This window comes from Rhinolophus sinicus, chromosome 18, assembly GCF_057876585.1.
Source record: "Rhinolophus sinicus isolate RSI-liver-muscle chromosome 18, RSI-T2T, whole genome shotgun sequence".
Classification (NCBI taxonomy): domain Eukaryota; kingdom Metazoa; phylum Chordata; class Mammalia; order Chiroptera; family Rhinolophidae; genus Rhinolophus; species Rhinolophus sinicus.
The window spans coordinates 42,311,350-42,334,198 of NC_142518.1; the positions used below are offsets into that span (position 1 = coordinate 42,311,350).

At 37.4% G+C, this 22,849-nt stretch overlaps 1 protein-coding gene across 5 annotated transcripts in view; it reads left to right on the forward strand.

The window, feature by feature from the left end:
* The window catches only part of KLF8 (KLF transcription factor 8), a 205,099-nt gene that overhangs the window by 58,693 nt on the left and 123,557 nt on the right, over positions 1–22,849 (forward strand). The window contains exons 3-4 of one of the 5 annotated variants that reach the window (XM_074323664.2): positions 9,307–9,402; positions 15,983–16,110. The exons of 3 other annotated variants lie outside the window; for them this stretch is intronic. The gene's annotated coding sequence lies outside the window, so the exon portion shown is untranslated. The remainder of the gene's footprint in view (positions 1–9,306; positions 9,403–15,982; positions 16,111–22,849) is intronic. One more of the 5 variants, XM_074323663.2, reaches the window with a different exon arrangement.

The window sequence follows — 22,849 nt, forward strand, 5'->3', positions numbered from 1 at the left end:
GAAAATAGACTGCTATCTGTTACTGTGTACCAAATTAACTCAAAATGGGTCAAAGACCTAAATGTGAAAAAAAATAAAGAGGGAACAAACTGAATGAGAGAATGTTTTTTCAAACAACACCTCCAATAAGGAGCTAATATCTAAAATATGTAAAGAACTCATACAACTCAACCACAACAAAACAAACAATCCGATTAAAAAATGGGCAGAGGAATTGAATAGACATTTCTCCAAAGAGGACAGACAGATGGCCAATAGACATATGAAAAAATGCTCAACATCACTAATCATCAGAGAAATGCAAATAAAAACCACAATGAGATATCCCCTCACCTGTTAGAATGGCTATCATCAACAAGACAAATAGTAACAAGTGTTGGAGAGGCTGTGGAGAAAAAGGAACACTTATACACTGTTGGTGGGATTGTTGATTGGTGCATCCGCTGTGGAAGGCAGTGTGGAGGGTTCTCAAAAAATTAACAATGGAATTACTATAACCCAGCAGTCCCTCTCCTTGGTATACACCCCAAAAATCTGAAAAGATTTATCCATAAAGATATATGTGACTTGATGTTCATTGCAGCTTCATTTACGGTGGCCAAGACATGGAAACAGCCAAAGCATCCTTAGATAGATGATTGGATAAAGATGTGGTATATATACACAATGGAATACTACTGTGCCTTAAGACAAGATAAAATAGTGCCGTTTGTTACAAAATGGATGGATCTTGAGATTATTATGCTAAGTGAAATACAAGTCACTCAGAAAAAGTCAAGAACTGTATGATTTCACTGATATGTGGGATATAAAACTGAAAGCAACAAAGGGACAAGAGAAATAAATAAAGGAACAAAAATCATATACATAGACAATAATTTGGTGGTTGCCAGAGGGTAATGAGTGAGAAGGGTGGTAGATGAGGGTAAAGAGGGTCAAGTATATGGTGATGAAAGGAGAACTGACTCTGGGTGGTGAACACACAATGTGATATATGGATGATGTATTATAGGATTGTCCACTTGAAACATATGTAATTCTACTAACCATTGTCACTCCAACAAATTTTAATTTTAAAAAGGAGGGGGAGGAAAACAGTGTATCCCACCATGGAAAGTCACTAATTTAGAAAGATAAGCAGAAACAGAGGGGTAAAGAAACAATGAAAATACAGAATAACCAGAAACGAATCACTAAGATGGCATTAGTAAGTCCTTACATATCAGTAATTGCTTTAAATATAAATGGATTGAAGTCATTAATCAAGATGCACAGAATGGCTAGGTGGGTAAGAACACAATATCCAACTATATACTGCTTACAAGAGACTCACTTCAGCTTTATGAACACACATAATGTAGGGATGCATCTCATGCAGGTGGAAAACAAAAGAAAGCAAGGGTAACCATACTTACATAAGACAAAATAGTCTTAATGGTAACAAGAGACAAAGAAAGTCATTATGTAATGTTAAAGGGTTCAATATATCAAGGAGATATAACAATCATAACTACATCAGAGACAGAAAATGTATTAAGCGAATACTAACAGATTTGAAGTTAGAAATAAGAGGACATCACTACCCTATCCCACCTTTAGGAATAGATAATTTAAACAAATATCAATATGAAAATGATGGACTTGAACCATACATTAGACAAAATGGACCTAACAGACATAGAGTATTCCACCCAACTGCGGGAGAATACACATTCTTCTCAAGTGTACATGGAACATACTTCAGGATAGATCATATGATAAGACACAGAACAAGTCTTGGCAAATTTAAGAGGATTGATTGAAATCATACCAACTATCTTTTTTGAGCACAATGGTATGAAAATAGATTTCAACAGCAAGCAAAAAGCTGTGAAATCTACAAATACGTGGATATTAAGCAACACACTCCTGAACAACCACTGAATCAAAGAAAAACTCAAATAGGAAATTTGAAAAAAATCTTGAAACAATGAAAATGAAAAAAAAAACCAGCAAATGCTGTGAGATGCTGCAAAAGCAGTTTTGACAGGAAAGTTATAGAAATAAATGCATGTATTAAGAATTTAGAAGGATCTGAAATAAACAACCTAACTTAACACCTTAACACCTCAGGAAGTAGAAAAAGAACAAAGTAAGCCCAAGTTACCAGAGGCAGGAAATCATAAAGATCAAAGTGGAAATAGAGTCCAGAAAACAATTTAAAGAAATCAACAAACCCAAGAGCCGTTTTTTTTTTTTTTTTTAAAGTTAACAAAATTTGTAAACCTTTACCTAGATTACCAAGAAAAAGGAGACAAAACAAATCAGAATTGAAAGAGGAAACATTACAACTGATACCTACAGGACTACATAGGGTAATAAGAGACTATTATGAACAGTTATATGCCAACAAATTAGATTACCTAGAAGAAATGGATAAATTCCTAGACACTTAACAACCTAGCAAGACTGAATTAAGAAGATGAAAAGCAAAAAGACCAAGAGTAAAGGAACTGAATCAGTAATAAAAAGCCTCCCAACATAGAAAACACCAAGACCAGTTTCACTGATTAATTCATCCAAACACTCAAAGAAGATTTAATGACAATCCTTCTCAAAATCTTCCAAAAAAATAAATAGGAGTGAACACGTACAGACTCATTCTACAAGACCAGCATTACCCTGATACCAAAGCAAGATAAGGACATTACAGGAAAAGAAAACTATAGACCAACATTACTAATAAATATGGATGCAAAAATCCTCAACAAAATATTGACAAACTAAATTCAGAAACACTTTAAAAACATTATACACCATGACCAAGTGCAATTTATCCCTGGGATGCAAGGATGGTTTAATGTATGAAAGTCAATAAATGTGATACACCACATTAATCGAAGGAAAGATAAACATTGCATGATCATCTCAATAGATACAGAAAATGTATTTGACTAATACAGCATCCTTTCGTGATAAAAATGCTCAACAGATTGGATGTACAATGAGCTTATTTTAACATAATAAACACCATATATGTCAAGCCCATATTTAACATGATACTCAATGGTGAAAACTTGAAAGCTTTTCCTTTAAGATCACAAACAGGATGAGGATGCTTATTATCATAACTGTTACTTATATGATACTGTACCACTGAAACTAATATAATATTGAATATTAATTGTAATTTAAAAAAATACTAAATCTCCCACTTACTAGTTTTCAACATTAGGCAAATTACATCACATTTCTGTGCCCTAGTTTTCTTTTTCTTCTTCTTTTTTTTTAATCTGTAAAACAGGGATAATAATAATAACTACACAGGATTGTTGACTTAATATTTGTTGACTTAGTAAAGTGCCAGGATCATAGTAAGCACTCAGAGCATGTTAGCCATGATTATTATGATCTCATTACTCTGCACTCTTGTCTGGGTTCTCATCACTTCACACATGATTTACTACAATAGCCCTTTTCCCCCTTAATTTACTTAATTTTTTAAAGATTTTTATTACAATATAGCTAACATACAACATTATATTAGTTTCAGGTATAAACCATAGTTATTCAACATTTATACACCTAAAGCAATGATCCACATGATAAGTCCAGCAACATCTGACACCATACCATGCTATCACATTGCTGACTGTATTTCCTATGCTGTACATTACATCCCCGTGACTTATTTGTTTTATACTTGGAGACTTCAACCTCTTATTCCTGTTCATCTTTACCCCCCTTTTTCAATTGTTTTCAACTACAGTCGACGTTTAATATTATTTTATATTAATTTCAGGTGTATAGCATAGTGGTTAGACATTTGTGGAATTTAAGAAATGATCCCCCTGACTAGTCTAGTACTTAACCTGGCATTATACATAGTTATTACCACATTATTGACTACATTTCCTATGCTTTACTTTACATCACCATGACTATTTTTTAACTATCAATTTGTACTTCTTACTCCCTTCATCTTTTACACCCTGCCCCCCAAATCACTCCCATATATCACCCCAACCAATCTGGTACCCATCTGACACCATACATTGTTATTACAATATTATTGACTATATTCCTTATGAAATATCCTACATCCACATGACTACTGTGTAACAACAAATTTGTACTTCTTATCCCTTCACGTTTTTTCACCCTGCCCCCAACACTCTCCCATCTGTCACCCCACCAAATCTAGTACCAATATGACACCATACATAATTATTACAATATTGTTTACTATATTCTTTATGCTATACCGTACACCCCCATTATTACTGTGTAACAACCAATTTGTACTTCTTAATGCCTTCCCCTTTTTTACTCATCCCCGACCCCTCTTCCATCTGGCAATCATCAGAATGTTCTCTGTATCTATGAGTTTCTTTCTGTTTTGTTTATTTTGTTCTTTAGTTTCTACATATAAGCGAAATCTAATTGCATCTGTTTTTCTCTGTCTGACATACTCCACTCAGCACAACTCCCTCCAGGTCCATCTGTGCCATCACAGATGGCAAGAACCCATTCCCTTTCCTGGCTGAGCAATATTCCATTGTATATATGTACCACTTTCTCTTTATCCATTCCATCCACAAACACCCAGGCTGCCTCTACATCTTGGCCATTGCAAACAATGCTGCAATGAACATATGGGTGCATATGTCCCCTCGAAGTAGCATTTGAGTTTCTTCAGATATATACCCTGAAGTGGGATTACTGGTTCTTTCTTTCTCTCTTGTTATAGCCTTTGTTTTAAGGCCATTTTGTTTGGTATAAGTGTTGCTACTTCAGCTTTTTGTTTTGTTTTCCGTTTTTATCATTTCCATTTTCATGAGATATCTTTTTCCATCCGTTTACACTCTGTCTGTGTGTGTCTTTCACTCTGAAATGAGTCTCTTGTGGCAGCATATGTAGGGGTCTTGTTTTCTTACCCATTCAGCCACTCTATGTCTTTTGGGTGAAGCATTTAATCCATTTACATTGAAAGTAATTGTTGATAGATATGTAACTATTGCCACTTTATTATTCATAATTTTGATCTTTTTGTTTTTCTAACTTAAAAATGTTCCTCTGACATTTCTTGTAATACTTGTTTGGTGATGATGAACTCCTTTCGCTTTTTTTTTTTTAAATTAAAGTTTATTGGGGTGACAATTGTTAGTAAAGTTACATAGATTTCAGGTGTACAATTCTGTAATATAATGCATCATCAATATATCACATTGTGTATTCTTGTCTGGGAAACTCTTTTTCTGTCCTTTGATTCTAAATGATAGTTTTGCTGGGTAGAGTAATGTTGGTTGTAGGTCCTTGCTTTTCATCACACTGAATATTTTGTTCCAATCCCTTCTGGCCTGCAAAGTCTCTGTTGAGAACTCAGCTGACAATCTCGTGGGAGCTCCCTTATAAGTTAATACTTGCATTTCTCTTGCTGCTTTTAGGATTCTCTCTTTGTTGTTAACCTTTGCCATTCTAATTATAATGTGTTTTGGTGTGGGCCTGTTTGGGTTCATCTTGTTTTGGATTCTCTGCACTTCCTGGACTTGTGTATCTATTTCCTTCACCAGATTAGGAAAGTTTTCAGTCATTATTTCTTCAAATAGTTCTCATGGTCTTGCTTTTTCTCTTCTCCTTCTGGTACTCCTATGATGCGAATGTTGTTATGCTTGATGTTGTCCCAGAGGTCTCTTAAACTATCCTTATTTTCTTTTTTATTCTTTTTCTTTTTGCTGTTCCAATTGGGTGTTTTCTGCTACTTTGTATTCCAAATTGCTGATTCAGTCTTCTGCTTCATCTAGTCTGCTGGTTATTCCTTCTAGTGCATTCTCATTTCAGTTATTGTGTCCTTCACTTCTGACTGGTTCTTTTTTATGGTTTATATGTCCTTTTTATGCTTGCTATCTCATTGTTGAAGTTATCACTAACTTCCTTGAGCATCCTTATAACCATTGTTCTGAACTCTGTATCTGGTAGGTTGCTTGCCTTCATTTTGTTTAGTTCTCTTTTGGAGTTTTCTCTTGTTCTTTCACTTGGGGTGTATTTCTTCATTTCCTCATTTTGGCTGCCTCTCTGTTTGTTTCTACGTATCAGTTAGATCTGCTACATCCCCCAGTCTTGTCCGGGAGGCGTTATGTAGTAGGTGCCCCATGTGGCCCTGTGGCACACTCTTCCCGGTCACCTGCACTGGGTGCTCCAGGAGTGTCCTTTGTGTGGATTGTGTGTGCCCTTCTATTATAGTTGAGCCATGGTTTCTATTGTCATGTCAGTGGGTGGGATTGATTGTCAGGCTGACCTGCTGTGGAGTTTGGCCGCACCCACAGCTTATAAGTTGTTGTGCAGGGGGCTTACACCACTGACTGGGATTCACTCCAGTGGGCTCTGGTGCCTGTTGAGACTGCCCTTTGGGTTTGCCGCTTGTGGGGCTAATTTTGCAGTGCTCTTATATATTCTAAAGCCAACCTCCAAGTTTGTTGATTCTAGAGCCTCTTGTGAGGGGTTCCACTGCAGGCCCAGGTCACCCACTGCCTGTGACTGGCCGGGGACTACCTGGTAAGAGCTACAAAATGATCTGTGGTTGGCCGCTGCCTGTGTTAACCTGGAGGCATGTGGGAGAGGCCACACTGTGAACCAAGGATGTCTACCACCAGTACCAGGCCTGGGGTAGTTCTCCAGAGTTCCAGGACACCCCAAGGCCTGCTGCCACCTGCCAGCTCCCTTAAGGCTCAGCCACTGATAAAGCCTTGTGCAGTATGCAAGTTGGGTGAGGCAGGGTCTCAGGGAGTTACTAGAGTGGAAAGAGTTGTGGTCACCAGGTAAATGTAAATTCTGGTATGGTGCCAATGCTGCGCCTGAATCTACTCAGGAAAAGTCTCAGAGCATAAATGTTGTATAACTATTGTGTACACCTTAAGCTATTATAATATTGTATGTTAGCTATATTATAGTAAAAATCTTAAAAAACATAAAAAAAGGGTCTCAGAGCACACCAAGGCCAGTTACCTCCCACCTGTGGCCTGTGGAATAGTTTTCCAAGGTTGAGTGCAATGCAGGTTTGGCTGGCTGCTCTTAGAGAAAGTGCCTCTGATGTTGGGTGGGGTGGGATCCCATTGATTCAGCATGGCAGAGCTTCAGAGCTCACTACACCAGTCACATTCAGATTTGGCCATAAGCATAGGAGGAGGGCTCAACACAGGAAAGATGGTACCAGCCTGCCAGCTGCACACTAAGAGGATACCTCACAGGCAAAATGCTGACTGTCCTCCAGCCCTGTCCCAAGCCACACAACTCAGTCAGCCCCCTGTATGTCTTCGACACTTCCCAAGTTACTGTCCCTCCTCTGGATCCCAAAGTGAGTGCCTGGGAGTTAGAGAGTCTGTGCACAGGCCCTTGAAGAGGATGCCTGGGTTTCCTGCTGCCTTCCATCCCACCTGGATGGTTGGAATCCCCACTGTTTTTCACAGCTGGATATTGTGGGGGCTCCTCTTCCTGGCACCAGTACTCTGGGCTGGGGAGGCTGGTGTGGGATGGGTCCCTCACTCCTCTGGGAGGAACTTCCACTGCTGAGATACCCCTTTTTGTTCTCAACTGTCACATGGAGGTTTGGGGTTAGCCAGTTCCGTGTCTCCACCCCTCCTACCAGTGTCCACGTGGCTTCTTTTTCATATCCTTAGTTACAAAACTTCTGTTCAGCCAGACTTAAGATCGTTCTCCAGGTTGTTCTATGATTTATTTGCAATTTTAATTTGTTCATGGCAGGAAGCAGGCCCAGTGTTTTCCTACCCTACCATCTTGGATCTCTGCAGTAGCCTTTACATGAGTTGCCACACACATTTTTTAAAAGCATCTTCTTGTCTCATTACTCTTCTGTTCAAACATTTGAACAGATAGTTTCCTGTTTATCAAATGAATAAATACCTGTGTGAGAGGATCTTTGTGTACTTAGTGAATATTAGATAGGATGAGTGAAGAATATAAGTTAAATAATGTGTGGACTAGGTTCTGGTAGAGAGTACATTGTTCAAATGCTGAAAAAAAGTGGCTTGTGCACTGACATGCTTGCTCACAGAGTTATGGGTGCCATTTATAATGGACTCCAAGAAAGGGAATAATACACTAAATTAAAGAATAAAGATGTACACCAAGTCAATCTTCGCTCCCCATTTGAAACAAGTACTGGATTGCTTTCTATGTTTACATGTCAGTAATCATTTTATATTTTATATACTCACTAAATGTGTTAAAATTGTTTTTTAAAGTAGGGAAAAGAAAATTTGATATGAAGTCCTGGTTCTGCTACTTGTTAGCTGTGTGAACTTGTACAGCAGTTGCCAATGAGGCAGCAATCAGTTGCCTCATATGTAAAACATGAATAATGATACCTTGTTGGTACCACTTCATCAAAGCATATAATAAGTGTAAGCATCTAGCCTGACAACATTATTCATCCTCAACAATTGGAAATTGTCATTGTTAGTATTTTTATTCAATATCTATAGCAATCAACCAATTCATAGTGGAGACAAAAAATAACAAGATAAACAAGTAAGAAAATTTCAAATAGTGATGAGCACTATGCAGAAAGTGAAAAAAGGTAATGTAGATAGAGGTATAAATGTGGTTGGAAGTATAGTCAGGAGGCAAGTCATGTAGGACATTATAGACCAAAATAATGAGTATAAATTTTAAGTATTGGTTAGCCATTGGAGGATTTCAAAGAGTTTTTAGATTATTGGTTGACATGGAAAGAACACCAGAGCCATTTGTGATGGAAAGCTGAATTGTTTGATAAGCACATTTACTAGCCAAGCACCTCTCTTCAGCACACAAACTGCACAAGTATAAAATGTGAGAGTTGTAGTACAGTAGTAGTATCCATTTTTAAAATTAAGAATGGTACTCAAATTTAATTTGAATCAGCAGTGAGGTATGACTATAATGATGATTCTCAAGTATTAGCATGCAACAGAATTACCTGCAGGACTTGTTAAAACACTCTTCCAGATTATTTGACTTAGTGGGTCCAGAGGTGGGACCTGAAATTTTGTATTTCTACAGGTTCTTAGGTGATACTGATGTTGCTAGTTGTGGGACCACACTTCGATAACTGCTGGGTTACAGAAACACAAAATAAACCTCATGAGACCTAGGCTATATTAAAATGCATCCAGTACATCATTGGTGTTTGAGGATTTAATATTCATCTTTTCAGTTATTCATGAGTGAGTCCATAACTTATAGTAATTTGTGACATCTGGCTCTTTTTGTGCATCTTGAGTCTATATTACCTAGCACTGGCACCATCTTCCCTATTTCTATCTTTAGGATAAGATGTTCACTTTCTTCCAACGTTCCTGGATGGTCAAATCACCAAGTAGTCATTGTCAGCAATCAATGAATATAATCATTTGCAAAATCATGGTAAGCAGTGGTTACGAGTGTTATTGGAGTATGAGCAACATTTCCAAGACTTTAGCGATATACAGAGGGTGCCAAAAAAATGTATACACATTTTAAGAAAGAAAAAAACTATATTAAAATTGTGATACTCAATATATACTGATAACAAAGGATGAATACAAGTCACGTTGGACTTCTGCAATTACAAGAGGTACTCAAAGTGGTTACCATCAGTGTAATTTTAATACAGTTTTTTTCCATTCTTAAAATGTATATACATTTTTTTGGCACCCTCTGTATATAGCATCTTCAAGACTTTTGCCAGATTAATGTACTTCTATTTTATTAATGGTTTTGTTTATATCCACTCCGTTGGGTTTTTGTTTATAATTTTTATTGGGGAATGTTGGGGAACAGTGTGTTTTTCTAGGACCCATCAGCTCCAAGTCAAGTCGTTGTTTTTAATCTAGTTGTGGAGGGTGCAGCTCAGCTCCAAGTCAAACCGTTGTTTTCACTCTAGTTGTCGAGGGTGCAGCTCACAGGCCCATGTGAGAATCGAACCGGTGGTGACCTTGGGGTTATGAGCACTGCATTCTAACCCACTGAGCCAACCAGCCACCCCCACTCCTTTGTTTTTGCTTAGCTTTGTCCTAAGTGTTGATGTTCATAATTTATGGATTAGATGTGCTAGTAATGTGGGCGTATAGTAAAATAAATGTATACTATTAAAATAAACCATTATTTATCCATGTAGCAACTAAAAGCATCTCACATACCAGCAGTGATATACATGTCAGGGTTTGGGAAGTATTGGAGTAGAGCAACCTTTTGATAGTGCCTAATTAATTCATTCAAAAATTATTTGTTGAATCTACTCTGTACTGGGCACTGTTATAAATGCTAGGGATACAGCAGAAAAAATCCCTTTCTTTATGAAGATTGTCTAGTGGGATAGAAAAAAACATAAATAAGATAATTTTTCAGATATTAATAAGTGCAATCTTCCCCCACACCCACCCACACACATGCACACTGGGATAGCAGGTTAAAATAATGTCAAGGGAGATACTTTAGCTATAACGGTTATGGAAAACTCTGGAGAAAGGACATTTTAAGGAGTAACAGCCGATACATAGGCTCTGAGGAGGAAACAGAGGGGACTATTTGAGAAACAGCCAGAAGGCCCATGTGGCTAGAAGCATAGTGAATGGGGGAACATGTTAGTAGGAGTTAAGGTTGGGCATGTAGGTTGGGTCAGAACATGTGGGACTTTGTAACCCATGGTCAAAGGTTTGAATTTTATTCTAATTGCTGTTGGAAACATTGGACAGTAGTAAGCAGGAGAGTGATATAATATGATCAGCATTTTAAAAAATCACTCTGTCTGCTCCAGAGAGTGGATTCTAGTGGAACTGGAAAAACCAATTAGGATTCTATTATAGGTGAGAGATGATGGTAGCCTAGAGTAACCTAGTAGCAGTGGAGATAGAAGTGGTCAGATATATAATAGGTTTGGGGGCTGGAATTGATAATATGTGGTGATGGATTGAATATAGAGTAGGGGAAAGGGGAGGGGGAAAGAAGAATCAAGGATGGCTTCATGGTTTTTGGCCTGAGAAATTGAAAAAATGACATTGTTATTAATTGAGATGGGGAAAACTACGGAAACAGAAGGTTTGGGGAGTAAATCAATGTTTCTGCTTTGGACATGCTAAATTTGAGATAGCAATTAAACATTGATATGGATCTATGAAATGGTCAACTATGTATACAAATCTGGTGTTCAGGGAAGAGGTTCAGAGTGGAGATACAAATTTGAGAGTCATTATCATCTAGATGATATTAAAAAGCCATGCACCTGGATTTAAATGATCATGATAGAGATTATAGATATAGAAGAGGGGCCATGTCTGAACCTGGAGGCTTCAGTATAGTGAGGGATATTAAACTAATCACACAATAAAGAATTGCAAACCAATATAGTTTTATACATGATTATTTCACGTTCTGTGGAAGAACTAAGGTACAGCAATGATAATAGCACTGAACTCTGATTTATAGGTCTTGCTCTGACACTAACTTGCTAGGTGACCTTGCATAAGAAATTGCTCCTTTCTAAGCCTCAGTGTGAAATGAGGAGGGTTTGCAATTATATGACTTCTCAGACCTCTTACAACTTTGATTCATGGACTTCTATAGTCCTGCAGATGAGACAGTAAACTTTGGGTGTGACTACCTATGCCAAGAAAAATGAAAAGTACAATCATTTCATATTGCTCATGGACATAGACTAGCTTTTTATATAAAATGCCTGGGCCGAAGCAAGTAACTTCTCTGTACTTCAGTTTGCCTATCTGCTTTGTGAGAAGGATAAAGTACTTAGAAAATTTTAGTTCGTTATTCTAGAAATGACTTATTTTCTCAAGTTTCCTGAGGTGAGAGTGAGGGATACATGGGGTGGCGAAAAGAAGCATTAAAATTTTATACCAACAAACGAAAGGTGGTGTGATATAAAATATAATTTAATTTGGCTTCAGGAACCTTGGGTTCTAGTGTTATTTTTTTACCCACTAGGCTGGTTTATTTTGTGTGTTGGTCTTTTCTCTGCACTTCAGTTTTTCTTATCTCTAAAATGGAGAAGTTCTACAAACTTACTGCTTTCTAGTAAACTTTTAAAATTTTGAACAGTTATGGATTTCTTTGAATGTGTACTAATATGTATGGTAGAAGATTCTGGTTTTCCATTGGTAATGTATTCTCATTTTAAAATTATTTAATTGTTATATGAGTCAATTAAAAAAACCTATTAAGTAAATAGTCAAAGTTATAAAGGTGAACAGTAGATAGGCTCTGAGCGGTCTCTTTATTATTTTGTTCTTGATGGCTTAGGTGCATTTTATTGGTTTTCCCTGAGGTCTTTTTCTGAGCCTCAATGAGTCTCAATTTTTCTCATCCTCAAGATGGAAACAAGACAAATTTGTAAAGGAGCATCTGCTGAAATGTTTATGACTGGGTCTAAGTTTGAAAGTCTACAGCTAAAGTTTCTTTAACATGCTGGAAGACATAATCAAAGAAATCTTTATTCCATATGCATTTTGAAGTGATATCATTCCTAATTAATGAGTGATAGAGGTGGACTTTACTATTTAAAGGAGCTAGGAGCGGTTTTAACTCATACAGGCGTTGAGGGCAGGCATTATATAGTAAAATATCTTTAAGTGCACCAGATGTAGCTTTAGTGGACTGAAATGGTATCTGGGTAAGCAGAGTCCAAAGCTGCCATTTCTATAATTATATCACTTACTGAGTACTTACCTTGTGTCAGGCAAAGTTCTAGGTGCTTTATATCGAATGTCTCATTGGATATTCATGACAACTTTATCAGGTAAATGCTATTAATGTTACTTTTTCAGATGAGAACACTTAGGCACAAAATGATTAAATACTATCCCCAAGGTCACATAGCTAATAAGTAAAAGAGTTTGAATTCAAGCGTGCATCCTTTCCTGTCTCTTCTGAGAAGCTGTTCCATTAGCTAATCCCCCACAAAAGTTACCAAATATACTTGATTAAATATGAACCCATTTAACTCATGGTCAGGATATATCTTCAGCAACATTTTCCCCCCTGATCTGTCTCTTTACCCTGTGCTTTCCCAACTCTCTTCTTTGGGACCTAGACTGCTTATGCTCTAAAATTAAAGTGGATATTGTATGGCATTGGCAGCTTGAGATGTAGCATTTGGCTAAAGGGATCCTACAGGCTTGAGTCCTCACATGGAGCTGGACCTGGTACAGGCAGGTATGATGAGTTGGAGCCAGACAGGGACTCTGAGAGGAAGACTGGTTCTGTTCCGATATAGTACTTATGAGAGAAAGGGTGGCCTGATGGAATCCAATGATAAGAATTAATGAAACGGCTAGTGAAAAAGAATTACTTTCATCTCCACTCAGTTAAGAGCTGATTATGAATTCTTCCTTTCCCAATGGTGGCCTTGTTTTCTGCCAGAAAATGGTGTTGTGGACAAAAGGCCAGAAACTGTAAGTTCCTAAAGAGAGCTTCGAAAACTGGGGGGTATTGGGAAAGAGGGTGAGCATCAGTTTGGTGTGGTTATATTCTTCAATATAAATAATAAAAATGTTTTTTAAAAATTTTCCAGTTTTATTGAGATATAATTGACATAACATTGTGTAAGTTTAAGGTATATAACATGATTTGATACATGTATATATTGCAAAAGGTTTATCACAATAAGGTTAATTAACACATCAATCACCTCACATAATTTTTTGTGGTGAGGCCATTTAATATGTTCTCCTAACAACTTTCAAATATATAGTACAGTATTGTTAACTATAGTCATCAGGCTGTACATTAGATCCCCACAACTTATTCATCTTTTAACTGGAAGTTTATACACTTTGACTACCATCTCCCCACTTCCCCCACCCTCCAGCCCCTGCCAAGCACGATTTTATTCTCTGCTTCTATGAGTTTGACTGTTTTATGTTATATATATAAGTGAGACCATACAATGTTTGTTTCTTGGTCTGACTCACTTCACTTAAAATAATGCTCACAGGGCCGGCCTGGTGGCTCAGGCGGTTAGAGCTCCATGCTCCTAACTCCGAAGGCTGCCGGTTCGATTCCCACATGGGCCAGTGGGTTCTCAACCACAAGGTTGGCAGTTCAACTCCTAGAGTCCTGCAAGGGATGGTGGGCTCTGCCCCCTGCAATTAAGATTGAACACGGCACCTTGAGCTGAGCTGCCTCCTGGATGGCTCAGTTGGTTGGAGCATGGGCTCTCAACCACAAGGTTGCCAGTTCAATTCCTCAACTCCCGCAAGGGATGGTGGGCAGCGCCCGCTGCAACTAAGATTGAACACGGCACCTTGAGCTGAGCTGCTGCTGAGCTCCTGGATGGCTCAGTTGGTTGGAGTGCGTCCTCTGAACCACAAGGTTGCCTGTTTGACTCCCGCAAGGGATGGTGGGCTGTGCCCCTTGCAACTAGCAACGGCAACTGGACCTGGAGCTGAGCTTGCACCCTCCACAACTAAGACTGAAAGGACCACAACTTGAAGCTGAACAGCACCCTCCACAACTAATATTGAAAGGACAACAACTTGACTTGGAAAAAAGGCCTGGAAGTACACACTGTTCCCTAATAAAGTCCTGTTCCCCTTCCCCAATAAAAATCTTTTTTTTAAAAAATAATAATGCTCACAAAGTCTATCCATGTTGTTGAAAATGGCAGGATTTCCTCTTTTTCATGCCTGAATAAAATTAGACTGTATGTATTTCTATACACACAAATACATATATGTGTATACATGTATACATACAAGCATACTGTGTGTATATGTGTGTGCACACACGCATGCGTGCACGTGTGCATGAGATCTGACAATTAAGTTTGCGAACTTGTTGTAACTATGTTGCTAACCTTTTTTGATATCAGAAGGATTATTCATTATGAATTTGTAGCAACTGGACAAACAGTTAACCAAGTTTACTATTTGGAAGTGCTGAAAACGCTGTGTGAAAAAGTTAGACGGCTTGAACTTTTCACCAACAATTCATGGCTCTTGCATCACAACAATGCACCAGCTCCCAGGGCACTGTCTGTGAGGGAGCTTTTAGCCAGTAAACAAATAACTATTGGAACACCGTCCCTACTCACCTAATCTGGCCCCCCAATGACTGCTTTCTTTACCCAAAGATAAAGGAAATATTGAACGGAAGACATTTTGATGACATTCGGGACATCAAGGGTAATACAACGACAGCTCTGATGGCCATTCCAGAAAAAGAGTTCCAAAATTGTTTTGAATGGTGGACTAGGCAATGAATGGGTGCATAGCTTCCCAAGGGGAGTACTTCGAAGGTGACCATAGTGATATTCAGTAATGAGGTATGTAGCACTTCGTCTAGGATGAGTTTGCGAACTTAATTGTCAGAACTTGTGTGTGTGTACATACTGTGTGTGTGCACTGTGTGTACATATGAGATATATTTTATATAATAAATATTACTATATATGATAAATTGATGATATGTATTTGAGATATATATAATCACATTTATTCATTTATCCATCAATGGACACTTAGGTCATTTCCACATCTTTGCTATTGTGAATAATACTGCAGTGAACATGGGGATGGAGAAATTTCTTCAAGGTAGTGATTTCATTTTCTGTGGATATATGTGGAATTGCTGGATTATATGGTAGTTCTATTCCACTCAGAAGTGGAATTGCTGGGTTATGTGGTAGTTCTATTTTTAATTTTTTGAGGCATCTCCATACTCTTTTTCATAGTGGCAGTACCAGTTTACATTCCCTTCCACACTACACAAGGGTTCCCTTTTCTCCACATCCTCACCAACATTTTTTTATATCTTGTCTTTTTTTATAATGGCCATCCTAAAGGAGTGAGGTGATATCTCATTGTGGTTTTGATGTGCATTTCCCTGATTATTAGTGATGTTGAGCCACCATATTATAGAATTAGAGTGTTCTTATTTGACTATATACTTACCTCATTGTGTGTTTTATATTTTTGTATGTATCATGTTATTAATTATTGTTCTTTTCTTTCAGCTTGAAGAACATTTCTTTCAGCTTGAGAACATTTCTCGTAAGGCAGGTGTAGTGGTGAAGAACTCTCTCAGTTTTTGTTTTTCTGGGGAAGTCTTTATCTCGTCATTTCTGAAGGACAACTTTGCTGGGTAAAGTATTCTTGGTTGGCAGTTTTTTCTCTTTCAGCACTTTGAATATATCACCCCACTCTCTCCTTGCCTACAAAGTTGCTGCTGAGAAATCTGCTGATAGCTTTATGAACGTTCCCTTGAATGTGAGGGTTTTTTCTTCTTGCTGCTTTTAAAATTCTCTTTTTCTTTGATTTTAGACAGTTTTATTATAATGTGTCTTGGAAAAGGTCATTTTGTGTTGAAAATTTGGGGGTAACCTATGAACTTCATAAATCTGGATATCTAAATCTCTCCCTAGTTTTGGGAAGTTCTCAGACATTATTTCTTTCTAAGCTTTTTGCCTCTTTCTCCTTCTCTTCTCCTTCTAGGACTCCAATAATATTAGGTTGGAGCAAAAGTAATTGTGGTTTAAAGGATTAAAAATAATTGCAAAAACCGCAATTATGTTTGCACCAACCTAATACATAGATTCGTTCTTTTAATGGTAGCCATAGTTCACAGTCTTTCTTCATTCTTTTTCCTTTGTTCTCCTCTGAATAAATAATTTCAAATGACCTATAATCCATGCTACAGATTCTTCTGCTTGATCAAGTCTGTTGTTGATGCTCTCTGTTGCATATTTTTAAAAATTTCATTCATTGTGTTCTTTGGCTCCAGAATTTCCGATTGGTTCTTTTTATAGTTTTTATCTCTCTGTTAAACTTCTAGTTTTGTTCATGTATTGTTTTCCTGATTTTGTTTGCATTATGTTTTGGTGTTTTCTTGTAGCTCACTGAGATTCCTTTAAACAGCTATTTTCAATTATTTATTAGATATATAGCAGATCTCCATTTCTTTGAAATCAGTTACTGGAAAATTATTGTGTTCTTTTAATGGAATCATTTTTTCCTGATTTGTCATGTTCTTTTGTGTCTTGTGTTGCTGTCTTTGTATTTGAAACGGTTACCACCTTCCATCTTAATTGATTGGCTTAAAGGGAAAAATACCTTCTGTCTACTCTGTTAGGGATTCTGAGGGACTTTTTCTATAGTACACATGTTCCACACTCTTTGTCCCCTCTTCGGGGGGAATTCTTAAGATTGTGTGCCTTTTCTCAGTACTGAAAAGCCAGTCTGAGTGCTGACAGCTGCCTCCCTTCTTGCTTTCCCTAAGGTGGCACTGAATGCTCAAGCTTGTGTGGTTTCTCCCAATACTGTAGAGTTGGACCAGCTTTCTGTGCATGCTCACTGGCTGTCTGCAAAGGCTCCTTCTCATTGTCCTTGAAGGGGGGCATGGAAAAGGAGTTAGCCATGGGGTGAGGGTGTGTGTGGCTGAGGCATGTGGAATATTGGGCGTGCCCATGGGCCATTTCTGGGTCTCTGAAGGTTAGGTATCCCCAGCAGTGCATGGGCATACCTGTTGATGAAGTCCATGAAGTGGTTAATAGGATACATGTCTCTTTGATGGCCTCCGAGAGCCACTTCCTGCCCCTCAGTTGTAAAGCATACCTCAGTTTTTTGGTTGGGTCAAGAAATAAATGGGTCTTTTTGGCAGTGTCGCAGGTGAGGAAGCTGGTCCCTCACTCACATGCTCTCACTTTTTTTCTGTGAGCAAAATCATGGGTCAAGAAAGTCTCTCTTGACACTGAGCTGTGTCACTTGGTGGAAGTGTGACACAGGTAAAGTGAAACTGCTACACTTAATCCTTTCAATGCGTCTACACTTAGATGTTTCTGCTCCAACATTGTGACGGACTTTTCTGCTGGACTCCAGGACTTCCACAAATGTACTCTTGTCCATGGGTGATTGTCAAAATCAGTGGTTTTTGTTTTGGGCATTTTTGTTTGTTTGTTTTTGCCAGAGAAGCTGGTAGAAAACTCCTACTACCATTTTGATGATGTCATTCTTCAGTTTGCTGTGACTTGGAAACTGCATTTAGGCTGTCTATCTGGCTTCAGATAGAGGCTCTGTGAATCTCCCATTGTGGCAAGAGATTTATTTTACTTTGGAATTATTTTCTAGAAAAAAACCATTTGGATATAATCTTAATTTCTGTGAGAAATTTCACTGTGTTATTGTGGACAGAGGATGGATGAACAGACATGAAGCCCCACAGGCAATCCAGAGTTAAAGGTCACACTTCACAAACTGAGTCCCAGATTACCGCCTGCTTTTCTCATTATTCCTGTCAAATGGGCCTGCATTAAGGAAATTAACTGGGACTAGGTGGTACACTTGGACCAGGATATTAGTGTAGAGTGTGGAAGCATTTGAAATAGTCTTCCCTTAAAGTATTTTAATGGTTCATGGACATCATAACTTGGTAGAACTTCCATCTTACACTTTCTTTGGTGCAATATCATGCTCTAATAAATTCCTATATTGTGTTTTTGAGTGGTCTTTCTGATGAGCTAGAATTCTCCAAGCCCAGAAACACCTTGTAAGAACCAGAGACATTGATATGACTGGCCTAGCTCATTTCAGTGCAAGTTCCTACCTTCCTATTTCAACTTCCTGCTCTCCTACATTTGAGCCCCCTCTCAAACTTTATCAAGTCTATTTTTCGTTGCAATCATATCCATCCAGCAAATACTCCCTGAGCACCTACTGTACTGCAATGCTTTTGCCGAGTGCTGAGCAGCAAATTCAGGTGCCTTAGAACTGAGATATTACATTTGCTGGGTTTTTGTATTCTGTGACAGAAGCACGATCCTGACTGCTTACAGAATTATAGTCTATCTTGGTCAGCTTTATTGTCTCTGGAAAGGAGGACAAGAAGAGCTTGGATGATTAAAATACATCTAATCGCTTTCTCTGTCTAACGTATTTCACTTAGCATAATACCTTCTAGGTCTATCCCTGTTGTCACAAATGGTAAGATTTCATTCTTTTTTATGGCTGAGTAATATTACATTGTATGTGATTTCACTTATATGTGGAACCTAAAGAACAAAATAAACAATCAAAACGGAAACAGACTCAGATACAGAGTACAAACTGATGGTTTCCAGATGGGAGGGGTGTTTAGGGGGCTGGGTGAAAAAGGTGAAGGGATTAAGAAGAACAAATTGATAGTTACAAAATAGTCACAGGGATGTACAGTATAACATAGGGAATATAGTCAATAATGTTGTAATAACTATGTACTCATATAATGGCAGGTGGATACTAGACTTATTGGGGGGATCACTTTGTAAGTTATGTAAATATCTAACTACTATGCTGTGCACTGGAAACTAATATAAAATAATATTGAATGTCAACTGTAGTTAAAAATTTAAAAAACACACATCTAATCTCAAGTTGCCATTGATTTCAACCTTTTCCTCAAATTAGAACTATTAATTAGAAACGGAAAGGCAATTTATTTTACCTTCTTGTTAAATATGTCACTTGCAGGTAGCAATATTTTAGAAGTAAAAATTCCCAAAAGCAAGAAGTCTGCAAGATCATAAGTTCTTGATTAACTGAGAGATTGGCTGTCTCCCTGTAGTGTTCAAATTCATTCATCTTTCACTTTTTAAATCTAATTTATGTAATAATGTGGTATGTTAGGCTCTGACGTCAGACTACCTAAATTTAAATCCTAGCTTCTCTGTTTCTTAACTGTACGACCTTAGACAAGTTACTTAGGTACTCTGGGTACTCACTTTACCTACCCTATTGAGCTGCTGTGAGTTTCAAAAAGGGCCTAATAGCTGCAAAATACCTGATACAGTGTCTGACATTTAGCGCTTAATATAAGTTAGCTATTATTATCAATGTGTGCCATGAGAAGGGAACTGCTAAATTCTATTACACCATGAATGACTTGGAAAATCAGATATACCTTAGTCTGAAATAGAAGTGATAAATACTTATGATTATTACCTTTTCTATTATTCTTAAAATATATTTTATTTGTTATCTTTTTTTAAGCCTCTCAGTGTTATTTCCACTTGCTCACTATAACATCCCTATAGTATAGGTAGACTGGAGATTTTTTAAATTAAATTTGTCTAGGTAACATTGGTTAATAACATTATATAAATTTCAGGTCTACAACATTATAAGTCTATATCAGTATATTCTATTGCATACTCACCACCAAAAATCTAGTTTCCTTTCATTACCATATATTTGATTCCTTACACCCAGTGGTAACCACCGTTCTATTGTCTTTATCTATAAGTTTGTTTTTGTTTTGTTTTGTTAGTTTATGTGTTACTTTTTGGTTTGATATCCCACATATGAGTGAAATTATCTGGCTTTTGTCCTTTTCTGTCTGACTTATTTCACTTAGCATGATACTCTCAAGATCCATCCATGTTGTCATACATGGCAATATTTCATCTTTTTTTTCTTTTTTTATGGTTTAGAAGTGTTCCATTGTATTTCACATCTTCTTTGTCTTCTGGTGTGTGTGTGTGTGTGTGTGTGTGTGTGTGTGTGTGTATCACATCTTTTTTATCCATTTATCAGGTGATGGACACTTAGGTTGTTTCCATGTCTTAGCTATTGTAAATAATGCTACAATGAACATAGGGGTACGTATGTCTTTACAGACTAGTGTTTATATATTCTTCAGTTAAATACCCAGAAAAGGGATTGCTGGATCATGGATCATATGGTAGTTCTATTCTTAGTTTTTTAATGAACCTCCATACTATTTTCTACAGTGGTTGCACTAATTTACAATCCCACCAGCATTGCACAAGGGCCTTTTCTTCGCTTCCTCTTTGACATTTGTTATTTCTTGTATTTTTGATAATAGCCATTCTAACCGGTGTGAGTTGATATCTTCTCCCATTTGGTTGGTTGCCTTTTTGTTTTGTTTATGGTTTCTTTTGCTGTTCATAAGCTTTTTAGTGTGATGTAGTCCTATTCGTTTATTTTTTCTTTTTGTTTCACTGGCCTTTGCAGTCAAATTCACAAAAACACCATTGAGACCAACGTCCAGAAGCTTAGTGCTTATGTTTTCTTTTACGTATTTTATTGTTTCAGGTCTTACATTCAAGTCTTTAGTCCATTTTGAGTTAATTTTGTGTGTAATATAAGATAGTGGTCCACTTTTATTCTTTTGCATTTGGCTGTCCAGTTTTTCCAACACCATTTATTAAAGAGACTTTTCTTTCACCATTGTGTGTTCTTGGCTACTTTGTCATAAATTAATTGCCCATATATATGTGGGTTTATTTCTGGGCTTTTAATTATGTTCCATTGGTTTGTGTGTCTTTATTTCTGTCAAAACCATACTATTCTGATTACTATACCTTTGTAGTATAGTTTGAAATCAAGGAGTATGATACCTCCAGCTTTGTTTTTTCTTCTCAGGATTGCTTTGGATATCCAGGGTCTTTTGTGGTCCCATGCATATTTGAGGATTTTTTTGTTTTATTTCTGTAAGAATGGCATTGGGATTTTGATAGGGATTTCATTGAATCTGTAGTTTGCTTTAGGTAATATGGACATTTTAGCAGTGTTAATTCTTTCAATCCATGAACACAGGATAGCTTTCCATTTCTTTATGTCTTTTTCAATTTCTTTCCACAATGTCTTTTAGCTTTCAGCATACAGATCTTTTACCTCCTTTGTTAAGTTTATGTCTAGTTATTTTAATCTATTTGTTGTGGTTATAAACGGGATTGTTTTCCTCATTTCCCTTTCTGATATTTTATTGTTAGTGTATAGAAACTCAACAGATATTTTTATATTGATTTTGTATCCTGCAACTTTATTGTATCTACACATATTTATTATTTCTAATAGTTTTTCTTTCTTGGTGGAGATTTTGACCTGAGTTAACTGAGGTTTAAAAAGATTAGGTGATTTGCTTGGAGTCACATTAGAGAGCCCAGATCTCCTAACTCCCAGTTTCAGATTCTTCCACCACACAACCTATTGTTCTCTGTTAGTTATCAATGTAAATGTTAATTGTCATTTTTATCATCAATAAAATATAATGGAAAAACTTGTATGGGGTGATTAAATTTTGCCAAAAGTATTTTTCTTCTTCTTCCTGGCTACATAATGCAAGCTTTTTAGAAGTAGTACACAATTATGCACGTCTGGTTTCCCTTTTTACCACTGTTTACCTTCTTTGATAAAGGCTGAATATATATATATCTAAGCTGAATCTGTGATACTGTGCCAGAAGTTTCTAATTTAGTTTGTTTTTGATAGTGTGTGTATATTCATTGGCTGTGTATGTATATCTCAATCATGATCTCTATATATGTAACATAAACTCATAGGTTCACAGATGGGTGGGAGATCTGAAAGTCTGAAATAGGGGGGAATTCCTAGAAAAGGTGTGGCTATAGAGCAAGTTGCGTGTAATTTTCTTTTGCCAGACCCAGCCTGGCTTTTATTAAATCTGTGAGGGCTGCTATCATCTGAGCCCTAGAATCAAGAAGTATTTGACATAGTTTGAAGTGAGAAGGCCTGTGTGTGAAAGAGAGGGGAAAAATGAGAGACTGGTCTACTTCCCACAGAGTGTTCTTCCCTCCTACAGGGGTCCTCTTTGACAGGAGAGAGCTTTGATTTCCTTTCCTTTCCTTTTTTTTTTTTTATTAGTTTCAGGTGTACAAAGCAACACGAGAGAGCTTTGATTTTCTTTGCCAAGCCTGAGGAGGGGAAAGATAATGGAGGGCAAGTGAAAACACTGCCACCGTCTTTGCTGCCCAATCGCCAGGGAGCATGATGGATGTTGTGAGGAGGCAGTTGAGGAGAGGCAAGCTAGCTATAAAAAGGCAATCACATTGCCACACCAGGTTCCATTTATTTCCAATCATTTAAAA